This window comes from Oncorhynchus nerka, linkage group LG4, assembly GCF_034236695.1.
Source record: "Oncorhynchus nerka isolate Pitt River linkage group LG4, Oner_Uvic_2.0, whole genome shotgun sequence".
Taxonomy (NCBI): Eukaryota; Metazoa; Chordata; class Actinopteri; order Salmoniformes; family Salmonidae; genus Oncorhynchus; species Oncorhynchus nerka.
In genome coordinates, this window is record NC_088399.1 from 11,396,022 (window position 1) to 11,407,569 (window position 11,548).

At 39.4% G+C, this 11,548-nt stretch overlaps 1 protein-coding gene across 5 annotated transcripts in view; it reads right to left on the reverse strand.

The window, feature by feature from the left end:
• Positions 1 to 11,286, reverse strand: part of pam (peptidylglycine alpha-amidating monooxygenase) — a 156,399-nt gene extending 145,113 nt beyond the window's left edge. For 2 of the 5 annotated variants that reach the window (XM_029646556.2, XM_029646549.2), the window contains exons 1-2: positions 11,187 to 11,286; positions 6,498 to 6,634 (exon numbers count right to left, since the gene is read on the reverse strand). The gene's annotated coding sequence lies outside the window, so the exon portion shown is untranslated. Of the gene's footprint in view, positions 1 to 6,497; positions 6,635 to 10,913; positions 11,056 to 11,186 lie in introns of those variants that run through there. The other 3 variants (XM_065017215.1, XM_065017216.1, XM_065017214.1) reach the window with 3 other exon arrangements.
• Positions 11,287 to 11,548: the final 262 nt, after the last annotated feature.

Sequence of the window (11,548 nt, forward strand, 5' to 3'; positions counted from 1 at the left end):
GTCAGTTATGACGCCGAACTGTAGTCAGATCAAGACCCTGGGCTGGTGTGGTTACACGTGGGTTCGATTACAGGGTCAAAATGTCAATAAACAAAGAACTTTCTTCTGAAACTCGTCAGTCTATTCATGTTCTGAGAAATGAAGACTATTCCATGCGAGAAATTACCAAGAAACTGAAGATCTCGTACAACACTGTGTACTACTCCCTTCACAGAACAGCGCAAACTGGCTCTAACCAGAATAGAAAGAGTGAGAGGCCCCGGTGTACAACTGAGCAAGAGGACAAGTACATTAGTGTGTCTAGTTTGAGAAGCAGACGCCTCACAAGACCTCAACTGGCAGCTTCATAAAATAATACCCGCAAAACACAAGTCTCAACGTGAACCGTGAGGAGGCGACTCCGGGATGCTGGCCTTCTAGGCAGAATTCCTCTGTCCAGTGTCTATGTTCTTTTGCCCATCTTAATATTTTATTTTTATTGGCCAGTCTGAGATATGGCTTTTCCTTTGCAACTCTGCCTAGAAGGCCAGCATCCCAGAATCGCCTCTTCACTGTTGATGTTATAGCTAGCTAGCAAACATTAGCATGCTGGATAATTAGATATAACGTTAGGTGTATGATCTATGTGGTAATATTATTTGAATCAGAAATATATTTGCATTGCTTGTTATAGCCTAATGTTCGCTAGCTAGCTAACATTGAACCTGGTTTGTTAGTTTTAGCTACCTGCAGATTCATACTACAGCTATGTCACTCAGTTTGTATTGGAAGTAGTATGAGTTGGGATTATGCCGGTTCATTGTTTAGCTAGTCACGTTGAAACAAAAGTCTTCACTTCACCAGATCATTACACGACCAATCAAGTTAGCCAGGTGTGTCTGTGGGTGATTACAGCCACCTATTCTATTTACTGAGCATGTGTACATGTCTAGACAATAGCATTTCTTTCACATGACCTATCAATTTAGACAAGTGGGTCTAGGTAAGCGTTATCTAATAATTATAAACTATTTTTATCTGGACACTTTCTGTTTTTGATATAGCTACTATGCAAGTAACCATTTCACTGTACTGTTTACACCTTCTGTATCCTGGGCATGTGACAAATAAACGTAGATTATATTTGATATAGTGAGTGAGACGGTAAAATGAAGAACAACATGACCTGCACCAAAGTCAGATAAGGATATAAGCCAAGGACTAGATAGTGTATATTTACCTGGAGTTTGTCCTTATTGTAGGCTACTACTTTTACCACTTTTAGTCTTGAAATCTTTGGTCGTTTGATACACTACTCACTCTGTTTAGCACATGGCCTCACATGTGAATCCTTAAAGAAATGGGTGGGGCTAACACGGAACCCAAACCGGCTATGCACGTGCGCCATCGTGCATACATTTATTTTGTCCCCCTACACCAAACGTGGTCACGACACGCTGGATAAAATATCAAAACAAACTCTGAACCAATGGGATTCATTTGGGGACAGGTCGAAAAGCATTAAACATTTATGGCAATTTAGCAAGTTACCTTGCACTTGCTAGCTAATTTGTCCTATTTAGCTAGCTTGCTGTTGCTAGATAATTTGTCCTGGGATATAAACATTGTTATTTTACCTAAAATGCACAAGGTCCTCTACTCCGACAATTAATCCACACATAAAAAACAAATTGTTTCTAGTCATCTCTCCTCCTTCCAGGCTTTTTCATCGTTTAACTTATATGGTGATTGGCATCTAAACTTTCATAGTATTACCAGGACAACCGGAAACAGTTAGTCTTTCAATCACACACGTGGGTATAACCCCCCCAAAAAAAATCACCTTTATTTAACCAGGTAGGCTAGTTGAGAACAAGTTCTCATTTGCAACTGCGACCTGGCCAAGATAAAGCAAAACCAAACCATAAACAATCTTGTATTAACCCAGTGTTCTCCCAAAAGAATGTAAAGAGGTGCTGGCCCACATTGTGAACTGGCTACACAACCACAAAAAAAAATTAAATAAAGGAATAATAATGTTTTACTTTATTATACTTTGTTATTACATTTTTTGCTTTAGATTGCAGAAAATTGCATTTACCATGTTATAAAAAAAACGCTAAAATCTCTGAGTTCTCTGGGCTTCATCACCATCTTGTTAAGAAATACTGGGGAGAACCCTGTAACCACAACTGACAGCCTATGTGAACTGTGCAGTATTTGCATGAATGGTGTATTGAAGGCACTGCTTGAATGGTAAATCGAAGAATCATGTCACTGTATTTAATATTTTCTGATTTAAAAGGCCCAGTGCGGACAAAAACCAGATTTCCTATGTTTTATTGTATTTCCACGCAATAAGGCTAGAACAATACTGTGAAATGGTGAAAATGATGATACTGCCTTTATAGCTCAAGAGCTGCTTGGAAAGCCTGATAACGACCTGAAGACATACAGTCTAAGCTTGATAACGACCTGACTTCGGTCCTAGCCTGATAACAACCTGAAAGACCATAGTCCTAGCCTGATAACCTACGGTCTAAGCCTGATAACATGATAACAACCTGAAAGACTATAGTCCTAGCCTGATAACAACCTGAGACTACGGTCTAAGCCTGATAACGACCTGATGACCTACGGTCCTAGCCTGATAACAGCCTGGAAAACTACGGTCCTAGCCTGATAACAGTATGAAAGACCATGGGTCCTAGCCTGATAACAACCTAAAAGACTACGGTCCTAACCTGATAACAACCTGAAAGACCATGGTCCTAGCCTGATAACAGCCTGAAAGACCATGGTCCTAGCCTGAAAGACTACAGTCCTAGCCTGATAACAGCTTGAAAGACTACGGTCCTAGCCTGAAAGACTACGGTCCTAGCCTGAAAGACCACAGTCCTAGCCTGAAAGACTACGGTCCTAGCCTGATAACAGCCTGAAAGACTACGGTCCTAGTCTGATAACGACCTGAAAGACTACTGTCCTAGCCTGATAATGACCTGAAAGACTACGTTTCGAGCCTGATAACAATCTGAAAGACCACGGTCCTAGCCTGATAACAACTTGAAAGACACCTAGTCTGATAACGACCTGAAAGACTACTGTCCTAGCCTGATAATGACCTGAAAGAATACGTTTCGAGCCTGATAACAATCTGAAAGACCACGGTCCTAGCCTGATAACAACTTGAAAGACACCTAGTCTGATAACGACCTGAAAGACTACTGTCCTAGCCTGATAATGACCTGAAAGACTACGGTCCGAGCCTGATAACAATCTGAAAGACCACGGTCCTAGCCTGATAACAACCTGAAAGACTACAGTCCTAGCCTGATAACAACTTGAAAGACACCTAGCCTGAAAACAGCCTGAAAGACTACGGTCCTAGACTGATAACAGCCTGAAAGACTAAGGTCCTAGCCTGAAAGACTATGGTACTAGCCTGATAATGACCTGAAAGACTACGGTCCTAGCCTGATGACAACTTCAAAGATTATGGTCCTAGCCTGATAACGACCTGACTACGGTCCTAGCCTGATAACCTCAAAGATTATTTATTTATTTTATTTTATTTCACCTTTATTTAACCAGGTAGGCAAGTTGAGAACAAGTTCTCATTTACAATTGCGACCTGGCCAAGATAAAGCAAAGCAGTTCGACAGATACAACGACACAGAGTTACACATGGAGTAAAACAAACATACAGTCAATAATACAGTATAAACAAGTCTATATACAATGTGAGCAAATGAGGTGAGAAGGGAGGTAAAGGCAAAAAAGGCCATGGTGGCAAAGTAAATACAATATAGCAAGTAAAACACTGGAATGGTAGTTTTGCAATGGAAGAATGTGCAAAGTAGAAATAAAAATAATGGGGTGCAAAGGAGCAAAATAAATAAATTAATTAAATACAGTTGGGAAAGAGGTAGTTGTTTGGGCTAAACTATAGGTGGGCTATGTACAGGTGCAGTAATCTGTGAGCTGCTCTGACAGTTGGTGCTTAAAGCTAGTGAGGGAGATAAGTGTTTCCAGTTTCAGAGATTTTTGTAGTTCGTTCCAGTCATTGGCAGCAGAGAACTGGAAGGAGAGGCGGCCAAAGAAATAATTGGTATTATGGTCCTAGCCTGATAAAGACCTGACTACGGTCCTAGCCTGACAACCTGACTACGGTCTAAGCCTGTGCACCAGCCTAGGGTGAAAAACTGGGTCAAATGAACATGGCACTGGCCATATTCTACAGGAACACCAGAGTAGCTCTGATACAATGCATCAAGCCCGCTGGAGAGGGACAGAACGCACAATCGAGAGGGATTGAGAGCCGTTGTTGCTTCGCCAGGCACCTCTACCCGTCAATACATGATCTAACCGATTGATAGTCAGTATTCAGCATTCATGAAAGTATGCCTTATTTACTTTGAAGAACTACTAAAATAGTGATTTTGTCAGACAGCATAGTTGGGTGCTCTATAGCCAGCTACTAGCCCATTAGGATGACTGGTTGGAGAGCACAGAGAGATAGATGGCTGGCTGCTACTGCCTGATCAGAGATGATGAATGAAATAAAAAAGAAAGTAATTTAATATATAAAAATTAATATACACAACAACTGAAATATTTTTGTAAAGTAATGTGAATAAGCAATAAGCCTAACAGGCACACAGCTAGCACAATGGGGTTTTAATTAATTGTTTTATTGTGTGTTGTTTAAGGTTGGCACAATTATCGTAGAATAATAGAGTAACCAACAATAATGGACAATAAACGTGAACAAAAAAAAGTGTCAATTGTTTTCATAGATTTATTTTAGAAGAAAGGGAGATTCAACTTTATATTCAAGAAGATAATAACAGTATTTCAGTTTTACAAGCAGAACGGGACGGAAGCTTCATTTCCTAAAGTTAAGACAATAAACGTGGCTATGCGCATGTCAATTAATCATAACCCCAAATTCCATAATCGTCACAGTCCTGGTGTTGTTTTAGCAGTCAATTCCATAATCGTCACAGTCCTGGTGTTGTTATAGCAGTCAATTCCATAATGTATTTATTGTTAAAAATATATATATAATAAAACCGTGACTATATAAACCTAACCAACCTCAAAAAACACTAATCACTACACATTATTCGTCAAGGTGTTGGAATGAACGACGGCTCTGCTCTTCCTACTTTGCAGTCTGGGCCGGCAGACTGAAATACACAGCGGCCACAGATGGCTTTGGAGAAAGGTGTGAAAGTCTGACTGAGGACATGGCTGAGTAGAAAGACCAGAACAAAAACGAGAATGCAAAAGGATATTGGAGTATAGAATTGCAGAATATTTAGGTCTTTCCTTTAAAAAATGTGGCTAACAAGTCTGTAAATTCGATGCGAGACAGAATTGGCTGACGTGTAAAGTGTTAGTCAGTAGCTTAAATACAAAAACTGTTAAATGAAATCTCATTCATTGGTATCATTTCATGAATAATAATTTGTGCTTTCAGCCATAAGTACATTTTTCAACAAAAACCTGTTCGGTCTTTGGACACATCGTCACATCTTGGGAATAACCTGGATACCAAGTAAACAATAGCAGGATCATTTTGATTAGGCAACATTTTGCCAACAGCAGGCTGTCTTTGTTATTGCAGTAGGCCTAAGTAAACAAGGCAACAACCAAGCAATCTCTCATAATATCTCCTCAATATGAAATGGAGTGCAGAGCATCTATGAGTCATAGCCAGGCATGACTTGCTATAAACAGTCATTTACCGATGGCGAAACAGGAAAAGTATAGATTAACTCTGTTTTTTTGTTCCTTCACATTAACTAGCCTAAACAAATCCTATTTAATGGTGGACCTGGGTTAAATACATGTATTAGGTCTACAGTCGCCTATTCTTTGTAAGCTCTGTCGCCAGTAACCTAGTATAAAAGGGGATTTCCACCGGCAAAACTGTTATGAAAAAGGAATGAAAACATTTATAGCTGATCATCATTTTCCTCACACTTTCAAATGAATAGGCTATTTCCAAAAGCATTCTTCTAATTAAAAAACCTTTTCCCCATCAATTCACCGTCACATCAGGACAATGGAAAAACCCACAGAGCCATTCAGGGAGGGAATCGCAACATCATTTCCTATTGATCCACTCTCTCTCGCTCTCTCCCGCCTTTCTCCATCTCACTCATAGACCCCTGGAAACTGCAAACATCAATCAGCCACTCCATTGAGTCTGCCCGGGCCACTACGTTGAATGGACTTACTAGTGCTCCACAAACCAGCGTAAATAACAAACGTGCACAATCAATACACCTGCTGCCTGAGTGACTTGAAACTCCCCGGTCCCTAGCCTATGTCAGTCACATTTGGGCTAACCTAACAATATGAAACACAACATGCATTTTTTCTACTAAGTTTGCCTGTCTGGTTGGACTAGAAGTAGGCCTATCCACCCTGGTTCAATGTCACATTCCAGTAGCTCGAAACAGCAACAAAGAGTTTGGCATTATGACAAAAAGCTATCAAAGAAGTCTTACTGTGTCGAGAAGCATTTGGAGTTCTCCTAGCGCGCCGCTAGCCCTCAGGGATGTATCCTTGCTCCAGTTATAGGGCTAAGCTGCTTACCTGGTTGTCACTTTGGCTTGAGGAGTCGCTGTAGGATGGTCACAAAGGCCTGAGAGAGAGAGAGAAACACAGAGAGTTCTGATTTTCAATTGCCTAGTGTGATTCACCAGTGGGAGAGCGAGTCAGAGCAAGAGAGATTGAGACGGAGGGGGTGAGAGTCAAAGGAGGAGAGAGACTGGGAGGGGGATGCTCAGAATTACCTCAGCATGCTCACTGACATCATCGCTCAAAGACTGGCTACAGAGGAAACTATGGTAACCGTTTTCATGCGCTCACACAGTCAAGCCCTTTTAATTGTCAGAGCAACCATGGAGCTTGAGCAACCAGAGCCATGCCTTGACTTCCTAGATATACCCTATAACAAGATATGTACTGTAGGCATTAGGCAATAATACAGGCTAGATGGTTTTGGAAAAGGTGGAAATTATTAACGGTTTATAGCCTAGAATTGTTTTTCACATCACGCTCAAATGGGTCCTTCATAATGTCAGTGTCAACTTTCTCATTTAATTAAAATGGTCAAATCCTAATATGATAGCAGATTCACGACAGAGAGAGAAAGAGAGAGATAGAGGACAGCGGGGCGATTAACATTATAATGAATCCTCACGAAAGCTCAGTCTAATTTGAAATGGAGGCGTCCATTGTGGCAAATCTCTGTTGGATTGGCTATTCAATTCATTTCCTTATAGTTGCACTGGTGTGAGTTGAGGAATTGTAAAGCTTTTGCAGAAAATACTATATTGACTAAACCGTCCTGATGAATATAATGGATATATGCACATAATGAAGATTATGTTAATAAACATTTTTGTTCAACTGTTCAATGTTGGTGAAAAGGCCAACATACAATTTCACATTTCACATTTTACATTTTTTATTTAACTAGGTAAGCCAGTAGAAGCCATGGTTCCCATTAAAAACAACATAACAAGTAGTCTATTTTACTCAAATGTCCAAAACAATCAATCAGGCAGATGGTCTAGCGACACTGTATATTATTCTACCACAGATATAGATATTTAGATTTCAAATCTGCTGAGCTGTATAGCAACCATTCAGAGACACCAATTCCATCCTTCATTTGATTAGCAAGAAAAATATTATTCTAAGGAGAAACTTTGTTTTGTTATTTGTCAATAATATAAACAATTATCCAAGCCACACACATTAAAAACAGGACATATCAACCTCTACAGAAAATTGGATAAATCATTACATTTACATTTAAGTCATTTAGCAGACGCTCTTATCCAGAGCGACTTACATAAGTTCTTATACCTGTGTAGTAACTTTGTATATTGGTAGCAAGTTGTTTTTTGACACATTTTAGAAGTAGAAACCTAATTGCATTTTAATTGCATAGTAATGGTGTTGCGCGGTTTTTGCACAAGATTAATAAAGACAGTTCTTTATCCTCGTGTAGTAATGAAAACTACAACTCCATTTTTTATGCAATTAGACAACAAAGCAATTACTAAAACACTATATTAATGTTCAGTCAATAGACTAAATGTTCAGTCCATAGACTAATGTTCATGCCCCTGCTCTTTTTGTCTTAATTAAAGCGACAACAAGCAGTAGAAACAATAAAGCAGCCTCCCCAACCCTGTTTGGGTAAAAAGCTGAGGGATGGGGCTGGAGAAATGTAATCACGGCAAGGCTTGGCCATACGTGGTCTCAACATTATAGTTTTAACCATGTTTTGAGGCTGTTTGATAACATTTTCTTTGTTTACAAACACTGGAGTAAAACAAGCTTATATTTTGGGTTCTGATGGGGTATGACAGTTGAACTGAACTCACAGAGGCACTTGGAAATTATATTCTTCATGAATCAAACGGGTACATATCATTAATTTATAAATCCAAAAATGGACGTAGCAACTACAAAATGCCCCTTTAAGTTCCAAAAGCTCAGTAAAAACACAGAAGAGGTAACCAAGGCAAGTTACAAGGGCTATAAAGCTGAAGCATCTGTTTGTCGAAAGAATTGAGGTAATATGTACACTAGCGTTCAAAAGTTTGGGGTCACTTAGAAATGTCCTTGTTTCCCATGAAAACATACATGAAATGAGTTGGAAAAAATGAATAGGAAATAGTCAAGATGTTGACAAGGTTATAATTCATGATTTTTAATTGAAACAATAATTGTGTCCTTCAAACTTTGCTTTTGCCAAAGAATCCTCCATTTGCAGAAATTATAGCCTTGTAGACCTTTAGCATTTTATTTCAATTTGTTGAGGTAATCTGAAGAGGTTTCACACCATGCTTCCTGAATCACCACCCACAAATTGGATTGGCTTGATAGGCACTTCTTACGTACCATACGGTCAAGCTGCTCCCACAACAGCTCAATAGGGTTGAGATCCGGTTACTGTGCTGGTCACTCCATTATAGACAGAATACCAGCTGACTGCTTCTTCCCTAAATAGTTCTTGCATAGTTTGGAGCTGTGCTTTGGGTCATTGTCCTGTTGTAGGAGGAAATTGGCTCCAATTAAGCGCCGTCCAAAGGGTATGGCATGGCGTTGCAAAATGGAGTGATAGCCTTCCTTCTTCAACATCCCTTTATACCCTGTACAAATATCTAACTTTACCACCACCAAAGTATCCCCAGACCATCACAATGCCTCCACCATTCTTGATAGATGGCGTCAATAACTCCTCCAGCATCTTTCCATTTGTTTCTGCGTCTCACAAAATGTTCCTCTTTGTGATCTGAACACCTCAAACTTAGGTCTGTCCATAACACTTTTTTCCAATCTTCCTCTGTCCAGTGTGTGTGTTATTTTGCCCATCTTAATCTTTTATATTTATTGGCCAGTCTGAGATACGGCTTTTGCTTTGCAACTCTGCCTAGAGGGCGGCAGGTAGCCTAGTGGTTAGAGTGTTGGGACTAGTAACCGAAAGGTTGCTAGATTGAATCCCCGAGCTGACAAGGTAAAAATCTGTCGTTCTGACCATGAACAAAGCAGTTAATCCACTATTCCTAGGCTGTCCTTGTAAATATGAATTTGTTTTTAACTGACTTGCCTAGTTAAAAAAAAAAAAAAAAATAGAAGGCCAGCATCCTCTTCACTGTTGACGTTGAGACTGGTGTTTTGTGGGTACTATTTAATAAAGATGCCAGTTAAGGCCATCTGTTTCTCAAACTAGACACTAATGCACTTGTCCTCTTGCTCAGTTGTGCACCGGGGCCTCCCACTCATCTTTCTATTCTGGTCAGAGCCAGTTTGCGTTGTTCTGTGAAGAGAGTAGTACACAGTGTTGTACGAGATCTTCAGTTTCTTGGCAATTTCTTGCATGGAATAGCCTTCATTTCTCAGAACATGAATAGACTGACGAGTTTCAGAAGAATGTTCTTTGTTTCTGGCCATTTTGAGCCTGTAATCAAACCCACAAATGCTGATGCTCCATATACTCAACTAGTCTAAAGAAGGCCAGTTGTATTGCTTCTTTAATCAGGACAGTTTTCAGCTGTGCTAACATAATTGCAAAATTGTTTTCTCATGACCAAGTAGCCTTTTAAAATGCTAAACTTGGATTAGCAAACACAATGTGCCATTGGAACACAGGAGTGATGGTTGCTGATAACGGGCCTCTGTAGATATTCCATTTAAAAAATCAGTCGTCTCCAACTACAATAGTCTTTCACAACATTAACAATGCCCACACTGTATTTCTGATCAATTTGGTGTTATTTTAAAGGACAAAAAAAATAGCTTTTTTATTATTTTTTTAAACAAGGACATTTCTAAGTGTCCCCAAACTTTCGAACGGCAGTGTACATGTAGGTAGTTATTAAAGTGACTATGCATAGATAATAACAGAGTAGCAGCAGCGTAAAAAAAAGGTGTTCAGAGTCAGACAAATAAAGCATGGGTACGTACATGTTGTTAACTAAGCACTTTATAGTACAATAATATACTCTCGCATCCTTGTGTGAGTGTCTTCAACGCAGACCTTCTAGAGACATTCTGGTATTTTATTATTCAAAATGTGCAAGCAAGAAGATAACTCACTCACTCACTCACTCACTGACGGACCTCATCAATGCCCAACCACCAGCAACAGATGTCACCCTGCTAGACTGAAACACTAACCCAAGGAAAAGCCAATATACAAGCTAAATATATAGATAGAGAAGCCATTGCTTATTGAACTTAGTCAATCTAGCTAACGTTAGCTAATAACCGGCTGCTAGCTACTTTACTAGTGTGTGCTAGCCAAATTACTTAACAACATGCAAAAACACAAGGATTGTATGTAGTTCGCTAGCTAGATAGACAGATGCCTAGAATATTTACTTTACATTTTAAAATGTTACCTTAATGATGGTTGACTACAGCTAGCTGTATCTTCAAGACAAGTAACTTTAGCTAGCTAACATTAGCCAGGTATCTAGCTAACTAGCTAATTATAACGTGTAAACTTTTTCTGACAATCTTTGACGACGTGAGTGAGAACATGTCGAAACTCAACTTTTGTATCTACTTTTGTATCTATCAAAGACGTGTTTTTTTCCACATCTGACCCACATTCCATAGTTAAATATTAATCTGCCATGACATTGTAAACAATATTTGAAATGACATTTTACCTGTAAACATCACATTCTAGTCCCCCGCTAAACAACGTTCAGTCTGTCACGTATTTCCACCACCACACCAGCAGTATGCAGTAGACCAAAGCAATCGTTGTAAATAGATCGATGTGAAGTAACTACATCGAGTTGGGAATGGAATTGTAGAGGAGTGCGATAGGACGCACATCTGCAAAATGATAAAATCACAGCTGTGCCTCACAATATAACCCTTGTAACGTTTTACTGCAATTTATTTTCATAATCAACTTGTCAATTTTTTTCCCCACAGATGTCTGTTGTTGTTTTTTGTTCTCCCAAAATTGATTAGTAGGCCTAGTCTATCATTAAACCAAAGACACTGGTAACTGTTGCTTCTT